Genomic DNA, 13,236 nt, shown 5'->3' with positions numbered 1-13,236 from the left:
AACTATTCTTCTCTATAACTGGGATCTCAATGTTCCTTGTTTTCAGAGGCACAATGGGCTCCTATTGTGTGTTCATTGTTGAAAAATCCTCATCTGTATCCCAGGTAAATTCTGAGCTGTAAAAAGCTTCACAGAGAGATTTCAGGAAGACGAGTGGTGGGGGTTCTACAGTTACTTGGTCTTCATTAAGCTCAAAGTTTAGGATTATAGACTTTCACTAAGTCTGTGTAGAGTTCAAGAACAGAAGGAAATGTGTGTGGGCGTGGACAACCGTGCCTTTTGCACCCAGAGGAGAATTTTGGGGGATGGACCACAATGGTTTGGAAAAGGAAGTGGGACATATTGAGAAAGTATAGGAAAATGGACAGTCGCCCCTCCTGGGTGAGAGTCTGGAACTTTATTCGGCCAACATGATCAGGATAGAACCAGTTATATCCTGGGTACAAGTGTGAAGGGAAAGAAAAGAGGTCAGAAGCCCAGGGCAAGGAGCTACCTGAAGGCTCAATGATGCCTTTTCCTCCTAATTTTTTCTCCTTTCCCCTCTTTTTCTCTGCCCATTCTCCTCTCCTTTAATCCTCTGCATCCTCACTACCTATAGTGCTCTCTGAAACAGCCAACAAGCCCACCAGCCTCAGAGTTTTCTTAATGGGCCCATAAGTCATAGCCTTTGTTAATCTTAGACCCCAAAAGAATTTAGTGATTCTTTGGTCCAACCTCTTCAATCTGTAAATTGAGAAATGGAGGCCCAGAGAAGATAAGTGAATGCCCAGAAAAAAAGAAGGTTCCCTAGCTTGTTGATAATAGAATGGAGAGGGAACCACATCTTCTGATGTTCTCTCTAAGCCTGTATCTACTGTATTTATGCTTTTAACACCAAAGCGAAGGCTTATGCTTTGCATGCTTTGAGGTGTACATTGCACCTGCATCATGGGGGTTTTTATGATCACTTTCAAGGAAGGTTACAGTAGTTAGTTCATCATGCTTGTTAAATTCACTGAAGAAGAAAAGTACTTTGTTTTTTGTGAATATACAAGTTTCTTCAGAAAAGAAGTACAAATTTACAAAATAGAGAATTTCAGGTTCACATAATGTTCCATGTGATTTAAATTTTTATGTAGTAGATTTTAAAATTATTGTTTGTCATGTTCGTAACATAGAGTCCTAGAATCACCAGCCTCACAAGTTTCTTAATGAACCCATAAGTCACAGTCTTTGTTAATCTTAGAGCTGAGAAGAACATAGCCATACTGTGTCTGTTCATGGGTACAGTGTGGCTATACTACTTTGGTGCTTTGACCTTGGGCTTGCTTCCTTTTAAATCTTCTGGCCCTGTCTGCTGGTGCCCTCACTGAGTATGTGGGAGATGAACTCCTCATTGGTTTTCTAATACAGCAGTGTACTGGAATCCTAATTGTTGGTATTATGGAGACTGGGAAATCAGTGTAGAATCTGACTTGGTGTCTAGCACCAAACAATATAAGGGGCAATTGGTGTATTGAGTGGAGGTGAAGACTGTATATCTGTATCCAGTTATTATTGGAGCAATGTTGGAAATTGTTTTCTATGTACATGCTAGCCACAGCCTCTTAGAAAAATAACAGTCAAGAACCAGACAACCTTTGATGCTCCTTCCCACTCAGAGATTACATATATTTTGGCATCTTTTGAAAAAAATCCCAAAAATTTGGACCATGGAGAGACTTTGAAGGTCAATGAGCCCAACCCACAGCTTGTTCAACAAAGAGCCAGATTATTCAAAGAAGCAGATTTGGTAACTTCAGAGTTTGTGTAATACTGAAAGACGGCCAAAAAGAATAATTCTGATTAAAAATCAGTCAAAGGCCAGATTATTCTGGTTTGCTAAATTTCTGTCATGTTAATGAGGAATAGTTAAGTCTCTGTCTTGCTTTGGTTGTTTTCTTTGTTTACTTCTGATGTATAATTTATATATGGTAGATGAATTTGAATTTATGTATTCACACACACAATTATCTCACAAATAAAGATATAGAACCCTTGACACAGGAGAAATTCCCTTACATAGTCACTGTCCTCTCCCCAGAGGCACAAATCTGATTTTTATTACAATAGGTTTGAACATTAAAAGTTCAATTTCATTTGAACTTCATTTAAATGAATTATGTAGCTGTGTAATTGTATCTGAATTCTCAAAATTGTATCTGAGATTCATTGTGCTGTTGTATACATGGATAGGTTTTATTTCCATTACTATATGTGAATCATACGACTACTACAACTTAAGAATTCATAAGTGCAGAGTATTAGCTATAGGCCAGAAGAAAAAATCAGATTTGGATTCTAATCTTAATTTTACCTTTAAATATCCATATAAACTGCTTTCTGGCCCTGTTTTCCTCATCTGTGAATGAAGAAGTTGAGCTAAAGGATTACTAGCAATTTTTATGACTCTGAATGTCAACAAATGGTATATGAATTGTAGATCCAGCAAGCAAGTGGAAGATATTCACAAATCATATAATTGACAAATACTAGGAATGTACAAGTAATTCCTATAAATCCATAAATATAAAAGATAGACAACCCAACCCCAAATGGGAAACGTGTGTGTGTGTGTGTGTGTGTGTGTGTGTGTGTGTGTATGTGTGTGTGTGTGTGTGGCTATTAAAACGGAGAAGAAATTTTGGGGAAATTTTTATGGTCATTGAAAATATTCAATTTGTGGCCACAACAAAGACTGAAATGTTTGGTCATCTACATGTTGCAGAAGCTGATTTTTGAAAGTGTCCATTTGCACTGTTTACTGTAAGGGAGGCACTATATTTAATTTTAATGAATGCACGAAAGGCATGTAAAAGGACTTCATGAATTGTAAAGCTCTCTGCAAATGAAAAGCATTATTATTATTCCAGATACAGTCTGAATGCAGCTGACATCCACCACATTCATCCTAGCTGCAGGTGTAGCAACCAACAAGGGTGTTTTCCTTTGTTCCTTTGCCATAGCTGTAGGAGAGCCTCTGAGCCCACCACACAAATAACAGCTGTGATTTTAATTGAGACTTTGAGTGGATAAGCAAGGTGCACTCTGAACGCATAGCAACAGATAGGTTTTCATTTGGGCAGCCACAATATTATTTCCTCAGACTCTGAAAAGGGAAAGTTTTAACAGACCTCTTGGAAGTGACCCTTGTTTTCCCCGCACCTGTTCGCAGTTACTGTCACAGAATGCGTCATCTCTCTCCCACGCGCACAGTGAGAAAACAACTTTGCCATCCAGAGCAAAGGGAGTATTTTGCTGTGTCAGGGATACGAGGGTCTGCATGTGGCTCATTGTCCATTTCCTAATTAGACTCCCTCCCTTGGCACTGGAGTTTCCTGCTCAGAGGGCCTTATCATTTCAGCAAAAATAAATCAGCATGCGAAGCCACTGCAAACCAGAATTTTGCCAGAATGCTTGTGATCTCTGTCTTGCCCCCCCATACTTTTTTTTTTTCAAGATTTTGCAACTCTGATCCTGTCTTAGCAGGGTGAGAAATTGTTCCTTCAATGCAGTCAGCCCAGATTGGTCAACCAAAGGGAATTTGCTAGTTCATTCAACATTTGCTGCCCATATCTTCTTGGATGAGGATATCCCCCATGGCCCTGCCCCTTGACTGGTTTTTATCTATTAGGTATTCCCTCTCCAGCATTGTGCATAGATGGGTTTCAGACTTTTTGTATTTGTATTTAGATGTATTTGTTCATTTAAGTTTCCTTTATGATAGATTTAGCATTTCTTCAGTAATACAGACACACACAACACACACAGAAACCAATCTAAATACTACATTGTTATAGATTATGAAGACTTTCAGAGACCAGCAAATCTGGATTTGATCTGAATTTATCATTAAACCTTAACTGAATTATCTGTACAATGGGGATAGAAATACCTCCCTTGTTCTCAGGATTCTTGTAAGATCAAGAGAGGCAATCCAGGTACACCTTTCTAGAGAGGGTCTGCCTACAGTCTTTGCCTCATAAATAGAGAGTAAGATGATTGCTCCATAGATTGTACACTTGGGAGAGATTGCCCAGAGCTAGCTCAAGTTTTTTAGCAAAATAATGACAGTTCTAGGGCAAAAGCTAAGGACCAGAACTCTTTTCTCCTCTGGAGCAAAGGGGGTCATGTCCAAGAATTGCTTCTGCAAATTTGGGGAGGAGGTAAAGAAGCAAAGAAAAACAAAAGAAACATAACAAGTTGAACCATGATGCTTTAGTGATCTCTTAAACTAAGTGCTTGAGTTGACTGACACAGAAGGGAGGTTTTATTTTTGTTCTTGAAATATTAATCTTTTAAAAAATACCCCCCAAAACCAGACGGACAAAAAAAGATTTACTAATCTCTGCTACATTTACCACATTTCTTTCCTATTCTTCCAGAGGCATCCATGTTGCTTTGAAGAGAGGTAGGACTGTTAGATTAGGAAAGCAGCGAGAAAGAAACTAGGAAAATAGGTTCTTGCAGCTCACAATAGACGCATAGGTTTTATTATCAAAGCTTTAATTTTCAGGAGCCAGGTTCTGCTGAGGAGGAAAAGGTCCTTGAGAACCAAAGGGAAAGTCTTTAAGGAAGCATGTTGTAGAGTCTATGATAAAAATTAGGTTAGAAACAGAAGAGGGGAAAGAACCAGAATGTGTCACCCTCTGTCTGGGCTGGTAGGTGGTGGTCCCTGAATAATGGGAAGAAAGAGAGGAGAAGTGGTGGACTGCGGATTAGGAGGAGGCGGCCAGACCTGAGGGGACCCTGTGGAAGGGACCTAGTGAGCCAGAGCATTGGTGTGCTCTGTAGAGTTGGCTTTGCCATTTATGGGGAGACCATGGTCATTGGTTCTCTTTATATTTTTTCTGTTCAAAACCTGAAAATATCTGCCTGCATGTCAAGCCATGCATTTGCAGCAGAAGCAATAATCCCAAATATCCCTAGATTTTTCTATGTTCTGTATGAGTTACCTAATCACAAATCTCTTTTTTAGGTGCCCTACTCATCTGTGTTTCTTAGGTTGTATTTTAGAAGTTAATGCAGCACGGTGATTAAGAGTGTGGTCTCTGGAGCGGGGCTGACTGTCGTATATTATGGTTTTCTCCCTTTATTAGCTGGGAAACTTTGAGAACGTTTATGAAACTCTCAGAGCCTTGGCTTCCTTGTCTGCCAGATGGCATGATCATAATTTCTGCCACATGGGTTTGCAGTGATTAAATGAATTAATACACATGAAGGACTTTGTTAGAACAAAGCCTGGTGCACAGTCGAGTGCAGTAATTGCTAGTAGTAGTTGTTCTGACTGCCTATGCTCAGCCACATGAGGGCAAATTCATGTGTGTGTGAGAAAGAGTGTGTGTGTGTGTGTGTGTGTGTGAGTGTGTGTGTGTGTGTGAGAGAGAGAGAGAGAGAGAGAGAGAGAGAGAGTGAGTGTGTGTGTATGTGTGTTTGTCCTGTCTGTGGTATAGTGGTATTGTACAAAAAAAAAAAAAAAAAAGTTTTGTCTATAACTAAAAGGGATGTTACATTTTCATTATTCCAATTTTTCAACTTTCTGGAGTTATTCATTTGATTTTCTATTCACTAGTTTGTCAATGCTTTTAAGAAATATTTATTGACCCTTTCTATGTGCCTACTGGCATTATGCTGGTGCTGAGGATAAAATGGGGACAAGATGAGCACGTCCCTGTCCTCATGCAGTTTACTACCCCAACTAGTCGGTTCTCATAACTCCTTTCCCTTTATCTGATTTGGGGGCCTGAGCCAATCTCCTGAGCATATTTCCCAGTGCTGGCAATCTGGGGTCCTTCATCAGGCCATAAAGTGCATGGTATATGGGTTTAATAATGTCAGGGGAAATTTTCAGTTAATCCCTTGGACTGTGGGTACACCCAGGATTCAAAGGCCAGACCAAAACGGCACGAAGAGAAACAGAGAACTAGTAATTATCTGGTGAATTTGGGTCATGTGGAAAGCCAAACCAAATTACTTTAGCCAAGGAAAAAATGAAATTTTTTTTTCTCTTCAAATGAATTAGTTTGGGTAGGATTTTTCTGGGGTCTTCCCTTCCTCGGTTTGCTTTCTTCCACCAGGTATTTCCTAGAAACCAGCACATTGCTGGTGAAGGTAAAGACAAGGACTTTGAGGAAGGAAACTGCCCTTCCATGGGGTATTACCAGATCCCTGATCTTATTTCTAGTATATAACAGGTATGGAAAATTGAAGCCACGTTCTTAATTGTACTACATTGGTAGTGCTATGAAAAATCCAATTGCCTCTTAGGTACTTTAATTTTGAAATAAATTTGACAGTTTCTCTTTATTGTGAAACAAACATTTTCAGTTAGGATTTTCTTGTGTCTTTTGAGTTCTAAATTACATTATATCATATTACAAATTCGTATTTTTTAAGGCAAAAGCAAATGAAGGGAGCAGACTTTAATTTTAATGTTTTGAGTCATTTATTATACTTTTAATATTTCAATGTATTCCCCATCCAGGAAATGGTAATGGAAATTGTCTACTTCAACCTGTAATCTATAAAATTCTGTTAAATGGTGTAATGAGAATTTGTCACTTTGTCACCTAGCTAACCTTTTATAGCCCCAAGACTCAAGGCAAAGTGACATTTCTCTCAATTTGTATAAAATGCCTGCATATTTCACTGTGTTCTCACCAAGAAGCCCCTTCAGCCAAAATGTCAGCTAGTCCAAGTCAATTTTTAAGCAAAGTGCATAACCAGAAATTGGCACAAACATTTGTGTATCATCCTTTCCATATTCAAAAGCTGAGACTCATTTGATTAAGCATAAAAATAACTCTGTGAATGTCATTAGAAAGGCTGATGAACATTCCATGTCTAGTCCCTTGAATTTGTATTCTGGGGATCCATCACTAAGTCACTGTTAAGTCGTTTCCCTAGTAAGGACCTGATCATGCTCTCTAGAATCTGAAAAAAATATTTTCATATTGAGCTTAGAAAGTTTAATTTCTCTATTTCCATCCAACAGAAAGGAAACAGCTGGTAAGTTAGGGAAGGCCAGTACAGTTTATTTGGCTACTGTATTCTCCCCTGGCCTCTTTGGTTAACAGAGCATCTTGATTCCAACCAGGACCCCCTCTCTGCCAAACGTCCTCATTAGACTGAGTTGTGATTAGAAAAGAATAGATGACATTTTATTTCATATGTTGCTCCTTCCACGCTTCCATACTCCTCTTTAAGTTTCCTCTTGCCCAACTTCTCCTCAGTATTGGGTGTCTCTTCTCCCTGTCAGCTCTTCAACACAGGCTGCGTGAAGACTCATCAAGCCTTGTAGACTATCACCCAGTTGAACATCTCCTCCCCCATTCCTGTGGGCTCCGCTGTCATCCATTCATTTATTCATTCCACAACCGTTAATTCTTACACACAAAATACACATGTGCACTTTAGACTCAAGTGGTCAACTCTGAGAATCATGGATTGTTTTGGAAGTGGAAATCCTCTTTTGGTTTACATTTATTTTTCTGTTAGAAGGAGGGGTGCTTTTTTCCTAAAGTCAAAGAAACTCAAAAATACATGTTACATATGGTGAAGAGGCCTCCAAAGGTGGATAGATACTGACTAAGAAAGTATCCTTTAGGGAACTTGTTAAAAGTGGAGATTTCAGGGACTCAGTTTCCAGAAGTTCTGAAGCAGGTTAGGTGCAAGATCCTTATGTACAGCTAGATTTTGCGCTATTGATGTCCTAGGGTGATAGTGGTGGGTAATGGGTATGAGGATGGACAGGGAGCAAGGAATGGAAGATAATCTATGTATATTATATATTTTTCCTTTTTTAAAATTTATTTTAATTGGACATATATGACAGCAGAATGCATTTTAATTCATTGTACACAATGGCAGCACAACTTTACATTTCTCTGGTTGTACAGGATGTAGCATCACACCATATGTGCAGTCATACATGTACCTAGGGTAATGATGTCCATCTTTTCTACCATCTTTCTTGGCCCCAAGCACATTCCCTTCCCTCCTCCCCTTTGCCTAATCAAAGTTCCTCCATTTTCCCCATGATTCCCCCCCTCCCTGTTATGGATCAGCATCTACTTAGCAAAGAGAACATTTGGCCTTTGGTTTTCAGGGATTGGCTTCATATTTTTTCTTCATGTATTTGTAGAAACATTAGAAATGCTGCCCATTCCAACAATGGGGAAATCCCAGGATAGTTTTAATGAAGCAAGATAGAAAAAAAAAAAAAAGAAAAAAAAGAAGAAGAAAGAAAACACTCCCAAATAACTCTTTGACCTCAAAAAATAAATCCCAGGTAGAGTGCACATTTTTTTTGATTGACTATAATGAGTTGATTGAATATTGGGAAAGGTAAAAATTAAAAGTTACATTTAGCAAAGACTTTGACTTTTCTCCCTGGTACTTTTCAACTTGTGGTCATAGAGACAAATGGTCTTGTATATTTGTAATCCTCAACTTCAAATGAACATTCTCTGTCATCAATAGATGTACCACATTTTTTTCCTAAGGTTGTCCTATCATCTGCAATGAACATTTTATATCTTTTGCCACCTCAAACTCCCAGTCCCCTCCCCTGTTTATCTTACTTTTAATGATGGCCTTGAATCCCATTTCAGAGAATGTTGACATTATCAGATAGGCACACTGTAACTTTTCTGCTACTAACTTTATAAACCTACTTGCATTTGCACTTTTTTTCTTCCCTCCTAGCAAGGATTGTCAAGAACATAATTATTCAGGAAGTAGCCCTTCTCTAATCAAAGACTTTTTTTTTCCCCTCTGAGAGCCTGGATCTTATCTTACACCTTCTCATCTTTTCAAGGACTTCATTCTTTTAAGTTTCATTTCCCCCTTTTCACCTTTAGCCACTACTGGTGTGTGTTAATATACACACAGTTTCTAGCATCTTCCATTCAAAATAAACCTCTCAGGACTGGTGGTATAGCTCAATGGCACAGCACTTGCCTAGCATGTGCAAGGCCCTGGGCTTAATCTATAGAACCACAATAAATAAATAGAAAAAGAGAGGAGGGTAGAAAGAAAGAAAGGGATGGAAGAAAGGAGGGAGAGAGAAAGAGAGGGTAGAAGGAAAGAAGAAGGAAGGAGAAGAAGGAAATTTCTCAATTTCATACCTACCATTTCTCTCTTTCTTGGTCAAAACTCTATTAAAAAGTTTCTATACATTTTTCATCATTTCCTCAACTCTGTTGTTTCTTCACCTAACCTCCAAGTGGTATTTGCTCTCTCTAATCCAGCAAACTCTTTCAAATCTACTCAAGAAAATCCACCAATATCTTTTTAAATTTTTTTTTTAATTTGTTTTTATTAAATTATTCATGACAGTAGAATGACAGTAGAATGTTATTTAGTTATTCATGACAGTAGAATGCATTTATGCACTTTGATATGTCATACATAGATAGGATATATTTCTCATTTTCTGAGTGTACGTGTTGCAGAATCGTATTGATCATATAGTCACATGTATACATAAAGTAATAATGTCTGTTTCATTTTACTATCTTTCCTATCCCCACATCCCCTCCCCTCCCCTCCCATCACTTCCCTCTATCTAAGGTAACACTATTCTTCCCTAGTGGCCCCCCACCTTATTATGAATTAACACCCACATATTAGAGAAAATATTTGGCCTTTAGTTTTGGCGATGGGCTTATTTCACTTAGCATGATATTCTCCAACTCTAGCCAGTTACTGGCAAATGCTATAATTTCACTCTTCTTTAAAACTGAGTAATATTCCATTGAGTATATATACCATATTTTCTTTATCCATTCATCTCTTGAGGGACACCTAGATTGGTTCCATAGTCTAGCTATTTTGAATTGAGCTGCTGCAAAAGTACCTTGTGGAGCTCTTATTGCCACTCAGTGCAGTAGAACACTGATCTTCTCCTTGAAGCACTTTGTCTTCAAGGCTTGGTAGCACTTCAGTCTTCTGATTCTCCTCCTACCTCTGTGATATGACTTCTGACTCAGAACCCTTTGAGGGTTTGTGTTTCCTCTGAGTTGAGTCATGGGGCGTTCATTCCTCTCTACATACTCTTCTTAGGTCTATTCATTCCTTTGCTCTGTTTTGTCTATCCATTCCCCCTGTTTTTTTCTCTTTCCTATGTATCCTTCCTATCTATGTATGTATGTATTTATCTATCATTCCCATAGGAAATGAGTTGTTTTGTTTGCTATTATGTACATGATATGTTACTGTAGATATCATTCTGCACCTTGCTTTTTTTTTAACTTAACATAATTATGGTTCAAGGAGACCTACCCCATTCTTTTTAATAGCTTCATACTGTTCATTACCATGAAAACTGCAAAGATCTAAATGTCCTCCAACATTCATTTGTGGAAACCTAGCCCACATTGTGGTGGTATTGAGGTAGGGCCTTTTGGGAACTGATTCATTCATGAGAGTGTTGCCATGATGAACACTGCTGGTGTTATTTATTTATAACACCTTTTATAAGGGCAGGAGGGAAGTAGCTTATTCCCTTCCCATTGCCTTTCCATCCTTTCAGCTGCATGAGAATACAACTTCATTCCCTCTGGAGGTGCAGAAACAAGGTGCCATTTTGGAAGCAGAGAGTGACCCTCACCAGAAACCAAAACTACTGGTGTCCATCTTGATTTTGGGCTTTTCAGAAATAAATTTCTATTGTTTATGAATTGGTCTGTGGTATTCTGTTAGAGCAGCACACATGGACTAAGACAAGTGCATTCACAGGTTTTCAGTGTTCCCCTGTTGAGGTCCTTCACAGGTTTTTGCTGCAGAGAATACAATATCCTCGTGGTTCCCTTTACACTTGTGAGGACTTCTCTAGGGTAGAAGTAGAAATGATGGATCAAGCACATGGGCATTTTAGATCTTAATATTTGCTGCTCATTTGCCTTCCAGTGAACTAAAGTGTACACCCAGGGCAGGATAGGAAACTGTTTCCTCTTAGTCTTGTCAATATTTGATAGTACTAAATTTTAAAATTTGGACAACATTATGGGTAAAAATGGCATTTAACAGTGTGTTAATATTTGGTTTTTCTGATTATAAGTAAATGGGAGTAGCACTTTTTTTTCATATAACTATGAGCTATTTGCATATTCACTTCCACAAGTTCTCTGTGTCTTTTCCAATTTTTTTCCTACTGAGTTATTTGTATTTTTATATTGATTTATAGGAATTATATATAGATTCTGGGTATCTCTTTCCATTATATATATATTGAAGCCATTTAACTTTCTAAGCTCAGTTTACTCAATAGGTAATTGTTACAATTGACTAGAGTAATTTTGAGGATAAAATACTTAGGCCCTTTAAGTACTTCCTGGCACATAGAACTCCCTCAAGGAGTGGTTGCTGTTATAAGAGTTTGTTGTTTATATATTTTTTAAAATATTTTTTAATTGTCAATGGACCTTTATTTTGTTTATATACATGCAATGCTGAGAATCGAACCCAGTGCCTCACACATGCTAGGCAAGCGCTGTACCACTGAGATACAACCCCAGCCTGTTGTTTATATTTTATTATCCTGATAATAATCCCAGGACCTTCACAAAATCCTACCTAACTTTTATCGTGCTCTAACTCAGTTGTCCACACAGTTCATGAATCTTTGTTAAAGGTCTAAAATGTATTGGGGACTTTTGTAGGTGCTGTGGATGCATCGTGAACAAGGCCCTTGCTTTCAGGTGATTGACATGCTGGCGTGGTCAACTGGCAATCATTACACAAGAACATAAGCACATATGTCAAATAGAGTCAGTGGGGGAGGGCTGAGGAACAGGGTAAGGGAATTTAAAGTTCAAGGTGTGACTACTTGAGGGTAGATGACCAGAGAGACCCTCTTTTCCTTTTTAGCAGAAAACTATACAAAGGGAGAAAGATCCTTGGGAATATCTGAAAGAAGAGGCTTCCATACAGAAAGCAGCATGTGCAGAGGTTATGAGGTGGGGGTACACTTTTATATTTGAGAAACATCCAGAGGCCAGGAAGATTAGAGCAAAGTATAGGTCTGACAGTGGCCAGAGACCAGGTCACACTGTTTCCAGAAGGTCATAGGCAGAACTTTAGATAGCATTCCAAATATGATGAGAAATCACAGGAGGAAGGATCTTGAATAGGAAGTACCTAGATCTGTTAACTGGAAAGCTCTAATAGTTGTGTTAAGAATAGAATAAGAAAAACAAATGTTTTTATTTTACCATCACTTATTCTTCTACAATGTTCTTCCTTTTTTTGGTGTAGATCTGAGTTTCTATTAACATTTCCTGGAAGGTGTGTTAATAAGCAACAATTCCCTCAATTTATGTTTGTCCAAGATGTTATGTATTCTTCAGTTTTGAAGGATAATTTTGAAGAGTACAGAATTCTAAGTTGGTGGAGATTTTCTTTTCCATTCAACACTTATTTCACTTCACTTTTGTCTTGCCTCATGATTCCTGATGAGAAGTTGGATATAATTCTCATTTTAAACACCTCTAGGTATTTTTAAGTTCTCTTTTGTTTTGGGAACTTATCTTTGATTTTCTGTAAGTTTAAAAATGATATGAGTAGATATGGGTTGCTGTTGTTGTGTTTTGCTTTGTTTTTTAAGTGTCCTGCTTGGTGTTTATGATACCTTTTCATTGCTGTAGCAAAACTTGACAAGAACAGTTTAGAGAAGAAAAAGTTCATTTTGGCTCAAGGCTTCAGAGGTTCAGTCCATGGTCAGCTGACTCCATTTTCTGGACCTGAGATGAGGCAGAGTATCATGGTAGAAGGATGTGGTGGAGGAAAACTACTCAGCACATGGTGACCAGGGAGCAGGATGAGATAGTGAGAAGCCAAGAACAAGATATAGTCACCAAGAGTATGCCCCCAGTGACCTACTTTCACCAATCATGCCCACCTGCCTACGATTACTACTCAATAGTCCATTCAAATTATTAATCCATCAACTGTATTCACCTGCAAATGATATTGCAACTCTCAAAGTCTAATCTTTTCAGCTCTGAACATTGATGCATGGCCTAACACACGAGTTCTTCAGGGGACATTTTTAGATCCATACTGTAACAGTGATCTCTGAGATTCCTGGATCTGATATTTGGTATTTTGTATTAATGTAAGAAAATTCTGAGATATTATTGTTTTGAATATTTCTTCTGTTTCTCTTTTTTGTATTCTCATCATGCTTATATTATACTTTTTCTAACTGTACCTATT

The sequence above is a fragment of the Ictidomys tridecemlineatus genome, chromosome 6, assembly GCF_052094955.1.
Source record: "Ictidomys tridecemlineatus isolate mIctTri1 chromosome 6, mIctTri1.hap1, whole genome shotgun sequence".
In the NCBI taxonomy this organism is placed as follows: Eukaryota; Metazoa; Chordata; class Mammalia; order Rodentia; family Sciuridae; genus Ictidomys; species Ictidomys tridecemlineatus.
The sequence above is the reverse complement of the archived record's forward strand: the minus strand, read 5'-3'. Positions refer to the sequence as shown.